The following is a 14,543-nucleotide window of genomic DNA, read 5'->3' on the forward strand; positions in this document are numbered from 1 at the left end:
ATCTAGGGCCACTGATCCGCGGACACAAGCACAAGGGCACCGACAAGTGAACATTAAAGTCGGGCCATTGTTAAGTTCACTTCAAGTTTATGATGTATTTTTGTGTACATCGACCTTCACACTTATAAAAAGAAGTTCACTGATTATATACCATTTCCAACATCCAAATAAGGCAACACATATATAAACTCCTTTTTAAATGTAGGTATAACATTAAGATGCGAAGTACAGTAATTTGTGTAATTCCCTACATACCCTTGAGTGGCCTAGAGACATGGCGTAAATAAACAATTGCCACAGCCTCAGCAGGTTGTTTACAATCAATCGAATAAAGACGAATTTTGGGTAGCAGAGTATGTGGCCCGGTGCTAAAATCGTCCTATTCCAGTACCCAGTCGTCTAGCTTTCAACTGTCTATTGGTCATACAGAAACTCAATTCAAGATTGTAAATCACATTACATCACATGTTCAAATGATCACATCGACTAAATGTCCATTGATCCACAACTACTTAAACATCTTTGCGATTCTTTTTTATAATTATTTATTCACATTCAAAAAGTTACTATTTTTGCAATCTATTGTCTGAAAAAAAAATCAACCATAGATACAGTAGACACGAGTTTTGTTGTAAAAAATGTCTTTTCAAGGTTCAAATATTGAACGTTCAAGACTCGTATCTCTCATTCAAAATGTTTTACTTTGTACTTTCAGTTCTTTTTTAAGGATTGGAAAGCTTTTTTCTTTCCATATCCCAAATCTCTGGTACTTTGAAAACCTTACTGAGCCACATCATAAATTTGAAGTTACAATTCTCTACACAAAATTGGTTTAAAACGGAACAGGATCCCTTACTTCGATCTACCATAACACACTTCTCCAGGGCATTCTTACTAACTTTCTGCGCACTCACCTTTATGGTAGCACACCCCCTCCCGATCTAACCACCTTTATTCCACGAAAACCACTGTATGATAACACACCCTCACAATATAGCTTTTTCACTTAAGTTTAAGACTACTTCCTTTTTTGTACATCTTAAAATTGCATGTAAAAGTGAGTGGTTTCTTGCTTGTGAAATAGTAGTGCTCATTCAAGCAACTTAGCGGAACTCCAAACATGAGCCTCATTTTTGATAACAATAACTGTCCCAAATTTGGTGCCCTGCGACAGAAACTTTGTCAACAATAACAGACTATCTGCATATTTCAGTTTTTATACATTTCAATTCACATTTTTATCAGATAGACTGACTAGTATTGGGAGGATGGCTCACTCTCAGCGGGACATAAATGAAGCTTTCTGCACATACTATAGCACCTTGTATAGTAAGCCCCCTCTAACTGACACCACACTTATAGACACTTTTATAGAGAGCCTGCCCTATCCACAGATCACTACAGATGCACAAAAAAGCCTAATAGGCCCGGTCACAAAATCAGAAATTAGAGCAGCCATAAAAGGGCTCCCGCAAAACAAAGCACCGGGCCTGGATGGTCTGCCGGTTGAGTTTTTCGAAGCATACTCTGAGGCTTAGGGCCATATGTATCAGCACATTTTCCCATAGACACAGAATGGATAAAACCCTTTGATACATCTGGCCATTTGTCCCTAGACTGGAGGAGCTATACAATAAGTCGCTGGAGTGTAATACAGATTGAATAGTGTTTTAAAATGCTGGGCCTTCAGGTTTGAGGATCGTAGTAGCTGCTTATCCAACCCCAAAGCTTTATCAAGATCGGTGTCCGGATCTTGTAGTCTGTCTGCCCAAGCAGCCTCATGCTTCTCAAGATCATCAGGTAATGTTTCTATAAGAGCTTGATATGTGTTCCTGATCCTATCGCATCCTTTTATCAAATATCCCAGCACAGGGCAATATGGGCCGGGAGCGATATCGGAGATAGCAGTTTTGAGTGTTTGCGAGACCTGGAGATACTTAAAAATTTGGCAGCTGGACAAACTGTACTTCTCCTGTAGCCTGTTAAAGCTCATAATGCTGCCATCCGGCATCACATCTCCAACCGTCCGAATGCCCAGCTGTTCCCAGTATTTCCAGGCCCCATCCACAATCAAGTTTGGTAGATAACCTGAATTCCACAGCGGGGTATACATATTAATCTTGGGGATATGGAGCAATTTCTGCAGTTTTTTCCATAAATCCCAGTAGCTAAGCGGCCCTTTATACCGGGATTTTTAAAATAATCTATGACTAGTTTTTCTCAGCAGTGCCCCTACGGCCTCCTTTCCCATCAATAGTTCGTAGATTGATGGTGGAACGTATAGATCAGAGGTCGGGTCATATGAATATCTTCTACTGGGTACTGATGTAAATAATATAGACATCTGCATCAGCAAACAAGCCCAGTGGTAGAATCTTATGTTTGTGACTGCTAGACCTCCGCGTTCCTGTGGGAGAGTCATATACCTTGCTGCCCTCCTGATTTTACCATACTGCCAAAGAAAGCTATTAAAGATGGACTCCATCTTTTTTAACATCCCTTCCTCAATTAAATAGGGTATGCATCTAAACAAACAAAGGAGTTTGGGTAGCATGGTCATCTTTAGCACATTGGTCCTCCCTATTAAAGATAGATGCAGTGAGTCCATCCGCTTCAAATCTGACTCGATTTGTTTTAGAAGTGGAGCATAATTATCCTGAATAATAGAGCTTGTTTCTGCGTTGATTACTACCCCAAGATAAGTCGCAGAATCAACATATCTTTGATCAGCTATAACGACCTCCTTTGAGCAAATTACCTGAGTTTTTGACTCATTCAGTCGATACCCCGAGTGCATACCAAACTCCCTGGTGACTTCCACCAATATCCGCATGGCCTCAACTGGCTCTGAAGTTATAACTGCCAGATAATCGGCATACGCCAATATTTTGCTTTCAAATCCATTAGTTAATGCTGGCTGGATTCCCACGTTTCCCAGAATTTGCCTGATCCGATGGTCAATGTATAGTGCAAACAGGATCGGTGAGCAGGGGCAACCCTGACGGGTGCCCCTGCTTATCCTAATCCTATCAGAGCTCTGGCCCATCATCTGAATTCGTGCCATTGGGTCGCGATACATGGCCTCCTAGGCCATCCAGATTTTTGGGCCAAAACCTCTCTCTATCAGGACGTCCCACAGATATAGCCACCTGACACGGTCGAACGCTTTTTCCGCATCGAGGAGGATGATGGTGACCCCCCTCCGCCCAGCAGCACAGGCCTCAAACAATGAAATTGCTCTCCTAACGTGGTCCGTCGTTCCCCGACCGGGGATTAACCCATGCTGCCAGGGTGAGACGAGCCCCAAAATGACCCTCCCTAACCGTGCGGCCTAAATCTTTGCGTACACCATATTGTCTGAATTAATCAAAGATATGGGCCTGTAGGACCCAGGATTCTCCCTTGGCTTTCCCTTTTTATGAAAGACTATGATGTTGGTGTCTTTCCATGTTTCCGGGATCTTGCCCATACATATGATACCATTAAATAGGTCCAGCAAAATTGGAACCAGCTCTGCTGAAAGACACTTGTACACCTAGAGGGGAATGCTGTCTGGCCCAGCGGCCTTTCCAGTTGCCAGGTCAGACAGCGCCCCGCGGATCTCATCCAGCGTTATATCCAGCTCCAATTTTGCCCTGTCCTCTGATCCCAATCTGGGCCCATTATCCGGATACCTGCCTTGTGGTCGCACCGCACCCGTTTCTTCCTTATACAGGGTTTGATAGAAGTTTGCAAAAACTGAAAGGATGCCCTGAGGTTCCACAAACTCCCATCCATTCTCTTGGATGCTTGTTATTGTATTTTTGATATAGCCTTGCCTGACCCTTAGCGCTAATTCCTTCCCAGCCTGCTCACCAGTCTCATACACTCTCCTCTTATATGTCCAATATTCAGCTGCCGCTTTCTCTGCCAGTTGTTTTTGTATTTCTGCTTTGATTAGGCAGATACTGGTTTGACTCTCTTTACCTTCCCTTCCTTGTGTTAAATCTTGGCAATGCTGTTCCTCTGCCTTAACTAAATCTGCCATAAGCCTGTTCCTATTGGCTTGTACTTTTTCCTCGTCTGAGCAGTGTAACTAATGACCTCCCCCCTCAATGCTGCTTTGAATGAGTCCCACACACAGTTCCTTGATGCACTATAACGATTGGCATCAAAGTTTTCGTGGGTCCATTTTTGCATATATTCCACGAACTGTGCATCTATCAAGAGTTTTCGATTGAATGTCCAAGCCCTGCAGTTCCTAACTAATCCTATACCATTATATGTGATTGCCAGCGGGCTATGAGCCGAGAGGACCTTGGGGAGTATCCTGATTCTGATCTTGCTAATTTCTGTGGACGAAATAAGGAAGTAATCCAGCTTGCTGTACCTCTGGTGGGGACAGGAAAAATATGTGTAGCCTGTGTCACTAGGCTCCTTTGCCCCCCAGACATCCGTTAGGCCATGCAATAACATCATGGACCGAAGAGCCGTAGATACCCTTGGTTTTCTACCAGCATACAGACTTCCAGCAGAAAAATCTATGGAAATATTGAAGTCCCCACAAACGAGGATGGGAACTGGCCATGTTGCTAATTCCTCTTTCAATATTTCGAAAACCTCTGGGTCATCCTGGTTTGAGCCATAGATGCTGCAGATTGTAAGGCCACACCCCAGCTCCGCCAGGGCCTATCTACCCTGTGCATCAGACTTAGCCCGTTTTGCCCCCCCCAGCATAGTTTTCCCCAAAATCACTACCCCCCTTACTGTTGAGGTTTGGGAGGAACATGCCAAAGTATTGAACCCTCCAAGCCTGAGGAGCTGCTTCTTAGTACATGGTAGGTGGGTTTCCTGCAGGCACAGAATATCAATAGGTTCAGTTTTGGCAAACTGTGCCAGCCTTGCTCTCTTCCTCCAATTGTTCAGCCCACCTATATTTATTGAGTATAAACTAAGACTCGCCATACCTATTGTAAAAAAAACACCCTACTTTTGCCTGCAGCGAGTAAAAAAAGGAAGCTTTTTCCATAACATATATACCAATTCCTGAAAGTACAAGAACTAAAAACATCACTGTATCATAAATTCTCATTTTGTTTTGCTTTTCCCCCCCTCACCCCCCGACCCGTGACCCCCCCTCAAGCTTCCCCCCAACCACCCTTCCCCCTTCCTACCCCCCTCCCACTGGAAGCACTCAGACCTTGGTCTGGGCTAGTGATGGTTGAGTGCAGCAGCCTGGAGCATGGGCGCAGCTGTTAATTAGAACAAAACAATAATGTGAACCATATCTTACCCCCCCCCCATTCCCCCCAAAAAAAACCCAGATAGAAAAGAGAATGCCAAAAGAACAAATCTAGGCTAGGAGAATATCCAGCACAAAGCTTAAATCCTTATACCAAAAGGTCATACTGCTAAATTAAACAAATCAAAAGAGTAAAACAACAATCGCGTTATGAGTTTTAAACCCCTCGACAGACTAAGCACTCCGCCATTCAAGCTTATTTAAGTTACAAAGAGCCCAAAAACTCCCTTGCTTTAACTTCTGACGAGAAGTAAAGAGTCTTTCCATCTTTAACTATCTTAAGCTGCGCTGGATTCTCTAAGTAGGCTTGGAGATGTTTATCCCGAAGGGGCTTGATCAACTGGCGGAGTCTCCACCGCCTCTCGACCGTTGCGTGACAAAAGTATGGTCTCACAAAAAAGGTCACTTCCTCGCTAGATATTTTTGCGTCGGGGCGGGCCTTTTCAGAAATAAGCTGTTGAAGGATATAGTTCCCAAAGAAAATCAAAACTGCCCTTGGCTTGTCACTGCTTCCAGGCCCCGGGCGAACTCTAAACGGAGTGCGATGTATTCTTTGCATTTCCGCCGCCCAGTTCCACTCAGATAATTCGGGGAATGCCGACTTAAAGAGGTTGATCATAAAGGCCCTGATGTCTGAGCCCTCTGCCCCTTCCGGAACCCCCAGAACTCGCAGGTTATTGCGCCTTAACCGATTTTCCATGTCCTCCAGTTTCCACTGAATGCCAACAACCTGGGCGCTCTGGGAGTCTACCTTAGATGATGCTACAGCAGCTTCTGCTTCAGTTGCCACAATCCGTTCCTCCAAGTTGGTGACCCTATCCCCCACATTAGTGTATGCCTTAGACAGTTTTCTAACGACACCCTGCATCTTACGCATTGCCGCCTGTGCCTTCCGGGTGTCCTGCCTTGCTTCTTCCCTATGCGTAAGGATGGTCTGATATATGACATCTAATAATGGAGGATAGGATACTGGGGCCTCGGCATTAGAGCTTCCCTGAAGGGGTGTAGCTGAGGAGTGATCCCAGGCCAAATCCCGCATGGGTTGTACATGGACACTTCCATGGGCACCAAGTCTTTTAGCCGTGCTGGGGGGGTTCTGTTCTAAATCACTGTTGGATCACAAAATGCTTTCCTCCTGAGAGGAGCTCCTCTCCTCATCGGACCATTCTCCATCCTCTGATACCGAAAAGAAACATTCGCTACTGTCTTTCTCCTTCTCTTGTTCTTTATCCCTTTCATCCATAAGAGCCAGCTGAGCCAAAGGAGGGCACAATTGTGTAATCTCTTTCTCCTTTTCTCTACCCGTATCCCCTTCGAACATCAAAGCTTGCCCCAGAGTCACCTCCAGCTGGTTACTTGGCTGTGGAGACTGTACAGGCACATTTACTGATTTTACGGGATAAGAAGCGAGTTCAATTGACCCCCCACTATCAGATGCAGCCCCACCAGGTTGTTTGTCAGTACCTGTAAGCACCAGGAGTCCATCAGCTACCACTTGCCCCTCTGTTTCAGCCAGACTTTCTGCCTGCACAACAATTGGCAACGTCGCCTCCTCCAGCCCCTCTACCTCATCCGGAAGGTGGGTAAGTGCGGGATCGGTACCTGACTCTTTAGTCTCCTTGACCTACTGTGTCGTTGTCTCCTGGGCTGGGGGTTGCGGTACCACCACTCAGCGTTCTTTTGGCTCCTTCCTCCATGAACCAGCAGCTCCAAAATAGAAGGGGACTGCCGTAGGCGCTGTACCACCTGTTTTCCTCTCTTGGGTAGTGCCGGTGTTTCACTAGTTTCACCTACATTCGGGACCCCTGTGGACGGAGTTTTCTCTGCTGACTCGTGCTGCGTTTGCTCCGTAATTGGAACTGTAATGTAAGGTACATTTCTACCGCGCGACTTTCACTCCAAGGAGTATCTTGGCGCTCACACAACTCAGATGGAGGAGTTGGGAGGAAAGAAAAGGGTGTCCTAAGTTCTACACAGACATTACACTAAGGTCCTACAAGTGGCGTCAGGCAAAGAGAAAATCCAAGTTTTTAATGCCTTCCTGAAAGGGGCTTCTTGAGAAAATGACCGCAAGAAAAGAGGGAGTTTGTTCCAGGCCTTAGTTCCCAGTACAAAAAGGGATTTGAACTGAAGCTTGAGCCCGCCTGTGCTGCCTGCATTGCCTGTGCTGATTGTGCTGCTTGTGCTGCCTGGATTTTCTTCTTTGCTGCAGCCGCAGCTTTTGCTGTTACTCCTGCTGCCGTTTTCGTGGACATTATTGGTGTGGTATCCACTAAATGCAGCCTCCGCTGTAAGTAACTGAGCAGAGCCGCTCCTCCCGCTGCTCTTCCCTCGGCTCCCCTGGCCTGCTTCGACCAGCTCCTGACACGCCCCCAGCGCTGCAGGCATCGGAACCAGAAAGCCAGAACAACAACCAGCAGCTTCAGGATCCCGTCTGTCACCGCGATTTGCCTAGCTCTGAAGCCCGCTGCTCAGGTCGCCAGGGATTGCAGAACATCAGCTCACTTCTCGCCCGGTCAAAAATATCCAGGTAAGTCGCTACTTCTCTACCTCACACAGCGGCCAGTGGCTATCCTATTGGACCGCAGGCAGAAACCTGCTGGAACTAGGGTACACAGTACAGGACATTAACCGGGTGATGCTGCACACACTATTGCTACCAAAGAGCAAAATCTCCCCCGAATGCACCCCCTTACTAAGAATAGCGTTGCAGTGCTGGGAAAAAGCACTGCAATACACATCCCCCCCCCCCCCATGCTGAAAATGTTCCACTACTGGGGATACCAATACCTGGTGGGAAACTCATGAAGCGCAGGCTACAAGCCTGGGCTGATGAAGGAATTGATACAGTAGGAGCACTGTTTAATGATAAAACTCTCCTAGATCATGACAATTTTGTACGTGTGACGGGGTCACCAAACCACTTGTATTTGACACATGCCGTAGTGATGCACTATGTAAGGAAGTGTTGAGCCCCCAGAGAATGGAACCTCCGCCACATGAGTTAGTTTGCACACTATATTACATGGGTGAGGGGCGACATCTCATAAAGTGGTTATATGTTGGTATCCGTGCCCATGCAGCAGTGCCCCCCTGACTGACCTGAGAACCAAATGGTTGGTAGAGCTGGGGCGGGACTTGTCCAACAAGGAATTGGCCACTATTCTAGAACACCCTAAACGAGTAACCCGAAATGCAAAGTTTACATTTATACAATGTATGGTTCTTCACAGGTCCTATCTAACACCACGCCGTCTACAACGGATGTTTCCAAACACACAACATTGCTGTCCTCGTTGTAAGATGAATGAGGCGGATCTACTCCACATGTTATGGGAATGTCCTTAGAGGATTTTGGGAAGAGGTGCGCATCGCTATAGCGGCAACCACACACTTACAAGTCGCGGACACTATTATAGAGTGCATATTAGGGCTACAAAAACGCACAGTCTCTCAGAAAGTTCAACTTCGATGTTTAGACCTCCCTTTTATAATACCAAAACGTTCCATATCTATGAGATGGAAGTCAACGAGACCCCCTACTTTGTACACTTGGCATAAGGAGGTAGTTTGATGGAGCGGAGCTTAAAGTGCGTCTATAAGGCAGGAGGAGGCCCGGGGGCTACACACATACCCGATATCTATGGAATGGGATATTATGCTTGAGAGCTTTAAAGCCATAGGTCCCAATCCTTAACCTGACACCCCAACTACACAGTAAGCGCATGTCTAGCTGCAACACCCTGGGCTACAACAGAGTGAAGAGATGCTACGTGCACCCGCACAGCTTAGAGTATAATGCAAGTTGGTTTAGGAACCATCGTAAAATCTGACATTAGCCATGTTGGGCCAGAACGAGAGTAGCCCTGGGCGGAGCTGTCGTAGTGCACTCGCAAGGCGTACAACATAGTGTTTTTTTAAGGAGGACACGAGAGGAGCAGGAAGGAGTGCGGCGAGGCACAGGAGGCTGCAGACATGCAGGTAAGTGCCTTATTTTATACCTTTTTAAAGCATTTGAGAAGGGGGGAGGTAGCGGCTAACTCAGTTCCGACACGGAGGCGGAGTTTTGCCTACCTCTGCGTTCACCATGGAGCGCGGAGTAAGCAAATCTCCGCAAACTCCGCTGGCGGAGCAGAGTTACCTACCCAGGGATTATCAAGGGTTGGGGGAGGACGGGAAGAAGGGTAGTTGTTTTTAGTTGATAATCTCATTCTTAATGTGGAGGACAATATATTAAAGCAATGCATTGCATCTAAGTACGAAAATTGATAATGTTATTCACTCACAGAGCGGCAATGTACTGCACATTTATGAATGCTGTTTAATGTAAAATAGCAAGAAACATAGATGAAGAATGTTTATAATCGATACATGCGACATAGAAGAACCCAATAAAATTTGTATTATAAAAACCAAAAAAAAATAGACTGACTAGCATCGGTAAAACGATACCCTAGCTACCACACCCCGCTCTTGCCACTTTCATACTCTTCCACACAAGGTGAACTGCGTCAGTCTCACAATGGTGACATGTCCTCCCCTCTAGAGTGGGGTCTCACCAGACTAATGCCTTTATTCATATGCAGACTAGTCACTTGCCCCAGCGTCTTTATGCTGATGATATAATTCGGAGTCTTCTAGTAAGTTCAACACCCTGAACTTCTTTGGGCAATGGAGTTCCTTGGAGTCTCTAAAGAAATAAGAAAGAAGATATTCCACCTTTTTTGAAAATCACACTTTCTAGCTGGAGTTGTCTTAACTAGTTTTTCCATCTTCCAAAGCCGCACTCTTCCAACCTATGGAGAATCACCTGCTTTTACACATGTGGGGCAGGAGCCAATCCTGTACAGTGGGAAGATGACATCACAGGGTCAACCAAACAAAATAGCTTTTCGGCAGGCGGCTACATTTTCAACGTATATATGTGGTCTCTCCCTCATACATTCACTGCAACAGCTTCTTCCATCCCCAGTCATGTTCTTAACCCTTGCAGCCTGTCGTATGATAGAGGTACGACTGGATAAACCACTCATGCCTCTACCACTCACCCTAAACCACTAATGCATCTAAACCACGCATGCCTTTACCACTTAATTTTGTGGTAAAGGCATGAATAGTAAAGTGGTAAGCAGGCTAAGGTTGCGACCCCCTCACTCACCCTAAGCTACAAACTGACCCCCACCCCCTCCCAACCAGAGGTCCAAATACCCAACCCCCTCCCAACCCCCATGCTGTCCCTAACCCTTAAACACTACCTCAACCCCCTCCCACCTCCTTGCGCTGCCCCTACAACTACCCCAAACCCTTTCACTGCCCTTAGGCCTAACACCCACAACCCTATTAAAAAAAATTACCCTGACCCACCCCCGAGCCCTAAAAACAACCAGCCCTCCACTGAGCCCTAAATATAACCACGACTACCTATACCCCTCCCCTGCGGCATAAAACCCTGTCCCTTAACAAACACTATCCGGACCCACGCCCATCGCTGTCCCTAAAACTCCCCTTCTAATGCCCTTATGCCTAATACCCTAACCCCAAATTAAGAAAACTACCCGACCCTACCTCAGCCCTTAAAATTTCTCTGACCCTCCCCAGCCCTGAAAACTGCTCCGACCCCCCAGCCCTGAAAACGACCTCCGACCTCCCAAGCCCTGAAAACTAGCCCATACCCCCAGCTCTGCAAACTACCTCCGACCCCCCCACCCTGAAAACTACCCCGACCACCAGTCAGAAAACTACCCCCAACCTCCCCAGCCCAGAAAACTTCCCCGACTCACCAGGCCGGAAAACTAACCCCAACCCCCAGCCCAGAAAACGACCCTGACCCCCTAGTACAGAAAACTACCTGACCCCCCAAGCCCATAAAACTACCCCTACCCAGCCCAGAAAAGTAGCCCAACCCTCCCAGCCCAGAAAACTACCCTTGACCCCCAGCCCAGAAAACTACCCTGACCCCACCCACCCAGAAAACTACCCTGACCCACCTCTAACCCAGAAAGCGACCCGACCCCTCCAGCCCAGAAATATACCTCCACCCACCCCACCCCAGCCTAGAAAACGACCTCCTCACCCCAGCCCAGAAAACTACCACACCCACCGCCAGCCCAGATATAGACCCCAACCCCCCCACCCGGAAAACAACACTTACCTCACCGCGGCTCACTTCCTGGTGAGGTCTTCCTGCTTCCGTCCCCAGGATTAAGACCGTGCAGTGCCTTGACTGGTAGTAATTGAATACTTGGGGATTTCAGATCCGTGAGGACCAAGTGGTCGATTATAGCAACAGCAATGTTTGCAATGTTTGTTGTGAAACCGATTGTGATGCTAATGTTCTCGTGATTAATGAAGATGTTAGTCCTCACATGCAGCATAAAATACTGGTTTAATTATTCCAAATCATTAAAAATTAATTTAAAAGAATCCTGCAATTCCACCTCTGAATTTGCTTTCTACTAAACCTCCATAACTTCTACCCTTGGTATTACATTGACCATGGTGTTCTCCATCCCTCAATCATGTCCGCAACTCACTCCTCTCAATGCACCCAGGTCCAAGCCATTTCCTCTTAAACCTTTGTGACTCTCATTCCCATAATGAAGATGGCATCATTCTGCCCAGCCTTTGAAGAATTCACCCCAAAATAATAAAACATCTGTCCCTCACTTCCAGAGCTCTCTCTTTCCCGACACCTCTTTTTAACCACTCTCATTTCTCTTTCATGTGCCCACCACGCTACAAACCTGTGTTCGTCCTGCAACCATCAGTGAAATTTAGTGCTCATCTCATGTCTGCATCCAGCTGTCACAATGTTGCTAATCTTTCCTTCTCTTCCCAAACCCTTGAAAGTCTACTATTAAACGACCTCTTGCGCCATCTCTCTGTATACAATTTAATAAACCTTCTTTAATCTAGTTTACAAGCTCACAAGACTGACTTTTCTTACATGTCCATTATGATCTCTTCTTCACATTATGGTCAACTCTTGTTTCAGTCTCCATTTGTATTTGAGCCCGTGTCCTTTAAAACTGTTAATTATGCTACTGTACTGTAACACTTTCCATCAACGGCATGGCATCAACTGGTTCTCCTCCTACTTCTTCAACAAATTTTGTTTCATGTTGTTCCTCTCAAGCTTAAGAAAATCCCTTGTTTGTTGGTGTCCTCCCCAGTGTTCAGTCCATGGCCCATTTCTTGTCATCTTGTTTACTTTATTCTTAGCAGATGTTATCTCTTATTCCAATTCTTTTTACCACATCTGTGCTGATAACACTTGTTAGACCTGTCAGCCTTGGGGTGGTTTTCCCTCAAACTTTTTGCCTTACTCCTCCATTTTTGTTGATCTCCTTTTTGTTGGCCTTAGCACTCTGTGTACTTTACCACTGCTAACTAGTTCTAAAGGGTATATGCTCTGTCATTCAAACATGGTGAAGTTGGCTTACACTCAACTGGCACATTTAATTTACTTGTAAGTCCCCAGTAAAGTGGTACTTCATGGACCTGTAAATTAAATGTTCCGATTGGGCCTGCAGCACTGATTGTGCCACCCACTTAAGTAGCCCTTTACACATCTCTCAAGCTTGCCATTGCAGATTGTGTGTGCAGTCTAACCTGCCATTTCGACCTGGAAAAATAAACTTTTCACCAGGCCTAAACCTTCCTTTGTAATACACATGTCACTCCTAGGGTAGGCCCTAAACATTCTATTGGGCAGGGTGTAGTGTATTTAAAAAGTAGGACATGTACCTTTAACTTTTTACATGTCCTGGTAGTGACAAACTCCTAAATTCGGTTTTCACTACTGCAAGACCTGTCTTCACCATTGGATGGCATTGGGTTAACCTATTATATTTAATAAGTGATACATTTAAATTGGGAGCAGGTAGAAATGTCAAGTTTGGTGTTTAAAGAAATGTAATTTAAAGCCATCTTTAATGGTAAAGTCAGATTTTAAGTCACAATTTTAGAAAGTTTAATAAAGCAGGGATGGGCCCTATACCATGCAGCTAGATTGGGCCAGTACAGTAAATAACAGGAAAAATGAAATATCTAGCTGATCACTTATTGTACTGCCAACTATTTAACAGACTGAGACCAAAATCACAAATAAGATGGTCTACATCATTTAATTATTCTTTCTCTGAAACATTCTTCTGCATTTTAGAACTCCACAGGGTAGGGATGCACAACACTTCACAATTTACATAATGTGAAAATTAGGCTAAAAAAAATGTTGAAACAACAAGTGCAATTATAACACAATCAGTAAGTGATTTGACAAGGTGACATTTCACACATAACAAATAGAGTGAAAACATCAGGACTGAAACACAAACAAATCAATTCAAACTGCTAACAGTCAAAAAAGAGTGTTAGATTTGGGGGTCTCGGATTGGCACAGGTAGGTACTTGTGACAAACAGGGACTCTCTCCTCTAGTCAGGGAAAGGGGATTACACACCTAAAATAACCCCTGCTCACCCTCTAGGTTGCGTGGCGCGAGCAGTCAAGGCTTATTTCAGAGGCGTTGTAAGTTAAGCAGTTGTGAACACATACAGTTACCCAGTGACAACACTACAAATGGACACCACACAGGTTTTATATAAAAAAGAAGTTGACTTTATATAGAGTCACCACAAGACCATAAACAACAAAAATACACACTATGATTACTTTAAGATGGTAGATTATGCTTAGTTCAGTTCAGTTCTTAGATGCGACACTCTGCGTCAATGTGCCTTAAGTTGCGTTGCGCTTCCACAACAAGCAATGTTGCAGCGATGAGAAATGCGGCAAAGTAAGGTGCAAAGAAATAAAGACGTGAAGATCTTCCAGATGCGACAAGCTTCTCGGGGATGCAAGAAACTCTCGGTTCGATGCGTGGACTGCAGCAGCGACACCCTTACGATGTGACGGCAACAGCTCCAGCGGCGACGCTCTTCTCCACGATGCGTGAAGATTCCGCTCGATGCAACAACTACAGCGGCGACATCCAAGATGCGACGGCAGCAGCTCCGACGGCAGCACGCTTCTCGGGGATGCGAGGTGCTCTTGGTCGATGCGGTGCAATGCGACAGTTCCAGCGGCGACACCCTCCTTCTCCGGAGTTGCGATGGCAGGCACAGCGACGGCAACTCGCTGCGAGATTCCTCTCCTGATACAGTGCAGTGCGACAGCTCCAGCGGCGACACCCTCCTTCTTCGGAGTTGCGACGGCAGCAGCAGCGATGGCGGCAAGCTTCCTCTTCGTTGCGGCACGCTTCT

Source organism: Lissotriton vulgaris, chromosome 1_1 (genome assembly GCF_964263255.1).
Source record: "Lissotriton vulgaris chromosome 1_1, aLisVul1.2, whole genome shotgun sequence".
NCBI classification, from domain to species: Eukaryota; Metazoa; Chordata; class Amphibia; order Caudata; family Salamandridae; genus Lissotriton; species Lissotriton vulgaris.